Source organism: Balaenoptera physalus (genome assembly GCF_965194825.1).
Source record: "Balaenoptera physalus genome assembly, chromosome: 18".
In the NCBI taxonomy this organism is placed as follows: Eukaryota; Metazoa; Chordata; class Mammalia; order Artiodactyla; family Balaenopteridae; genus Balaenoptera; species Balaenoptera physalus.
Window position 1 is genome coordinate 8,397,057 of NC_138899.1, and position 2,540 is coordinate 8,399,596.

Sequence of the window (2,540 nt, forward strand, 5' to 3'; positions counted from 1 at the left end):
AGGACTCACTGTATAGCACAGGGAACTCTACTCAATATTTTGCAATAACCTATAACAAAAAAGAATCTGAAAAAATATATATGTATATGTGTGTGTGTATGTATATATATATACACACACACATATATATGTGTGTGTATAACTGAATCACTGTGCTATACACGGAAAACTAACACAACATTGTAAATCAACTAAACTTCAATAAAATAAATTTATTTTTAAGTATTATGGGTCACTGAGGAAGCAAAAAGGACAGAAGCATTGCCTTCTATAAAGAGGATTTGCTTGGAGGTTTATCTAGAATTGATTAACCCAAAAGTACTTTATAAAAGATTCACAGAGATTAATGTTTTTAGACATTTAGAAAATGTTTAATTGATCACCACAAAATTACTAAGCCATAGTTAGATAGTTAGTAACCATAGGATCAATCCTTGTTAAATGGTAAAAGCAAAATATCCATCTCCCTACCTCCTTCCTAATTTCGATCCTCCCCAAACCCCCCACTTCTACCCCCTGCTTTATTCTCGCACGAAATCATCTCAAGTCTAGTGTTATCTTCTGTCACTTGACTTCCCTAGGACAGGACATATATCTCCTCCCAGGCTGTTCCTACCAGGACAGAAGCATTGTTATTTTTAACTTCCTATTGAAGTACGGCATACTTCTGATCTCTTCAGTCTCTTTTCTCCCGCATCCAAGGGTAATACCATCCCGACCTCTAACACCATAGATTAGCGCTGCCTGTTTTTGTATGGGCTCTTGTGAGTCTGGTCTCTTTCACTCAACATAAACCTTGTCATGGTAGCTCATCCATCCTAATTGGTGTATAAATTTACATTGTGTGAATAGATCACAATTTATGTACCCATTCTACTCCTGATGGACTTTTGAATAGTTTCCAGTTTGGAGCTATTATGAATAGGGCTACCATGAACATTCTAGTTTGTGTCTTTCAAGGAACTCAATTTATGCATCTGTTTAGGTCTTTACCTGGAACTGGAATGACTGGGTCAGAGCCCATGTGTATAATTTAGCTTTAATCGTTTTTGAAAATGGTTGCACCTCCTCCAGACTTTTAATAAGGCTTCACATTCATTCATAAAAGCCTTAAGAGTTGGCCCAGTGTTTCCCACAGAAGAAGACCTAGAACTCAGATCTTCTGATTCCAAGTCCAGGGCTTTTCACATTCAGTAAATTCTAAACCCTTCATACTACTTTCCTCTCACCAATACTTTGCTGTTTTTTTTCCTTTAATGCAACTCAGATGCGCAGACAGCTAGTCATTCATGGGCTATTCTCCCCAGGGTATTTTTGCCTCAAAGAGGGTCCTTGGAGACTCCAAATAATAACTCTAATTGTGGACTTGCAGGTTCCACAAAAGGATGGGAGAAAGGAGAGAGGAAGGTCATTTCAGTCAGAGAGAACAGTTCTCCAGAATCTCTCAAGTCCCAAAAGACTGTTGGTCTGAATAGAGCCATCCCTGATGAAACACAATAGAAAATAGAAAGCTCATCTTTTATCATATGAACTTCAGAGCAAACACCTTGAAAAGCTATTAAATCCTCATTTCTCCAGAGCTATACACCAGAACCAGAGGGACGCCTGAGCTGTCGAGTTGACTCACAACCCTTGGTTTCTCCACCCAGGGAGCTAGGAACAGAAGTCTGCTGCTGGTTTCTTGAAGACTGCCTATAGCTGAGCCCAGGGCATGAAGAAACAGCAGAAAAGATTGAAAAAGATGACAATGGAAATCAAGCCCCAGCCTCCTGACGGCCCACTCAGTTGTGCATCTGTTCCCCGATTCTGTGTCGTAATTAAAGCACATGATTTTTTTTCATATTTAGATCTTTCCTATTCATCCTGGTCTGATGCCTGAATTTGAATGCAGCTGAAGTTCAGGGTATTAATTAATTGTGAATCTCTCCGATACTTGAATAGAAGGCCTCTCGAGCCTTAATGTGCAAATTTATGTAAAAACAATGTGAAAATTAGAAATGCATTGGCACCTTTTTTTTAACCAGAACTGTAGCGCTCTGTCTAGTCAAACAAACTGCTCATTTGCAAGTTGTCTATATGCAAAGCATTCTGCCCCTGGGAGCCTCAAGTCTCCTTAGCAAGTCTTCTGAAATCTGAGGAGAGCTTTGTTCTGGTCCTGCTTTCTCTCTCTCTCCCTTCACTTTCTCTCCTGCGGACCAGAGGCTCAGTAGGCTTTCACCTGGCAACTCCAGGCACGGCCAGAACATGAAGCCCCTCCCGGGAAAAATCCTAAGCCTTCACGCCACCCGACAGGACCCCAATTTCCCTTTCCAGACCAGACCCAGTGAAGTAAAAGAGGCTGTTTGCGGGCAGGTCCTGGGCTAGCTTTCAGACTCTCAGGTGATGCTGGAGGTCAGAGAAGGGCAGCTGCTTGGAAAGCTGACATACCCTGGGTATGTATGTGTCAAGTGCACAATTCTGCAGCTCTGCACCAGGCTGCCCCTCACCGCCCCCCAGCTTGGCTGTAGAAGAGCCAGCACAGCAGGTGCCAAGGTGCAGCG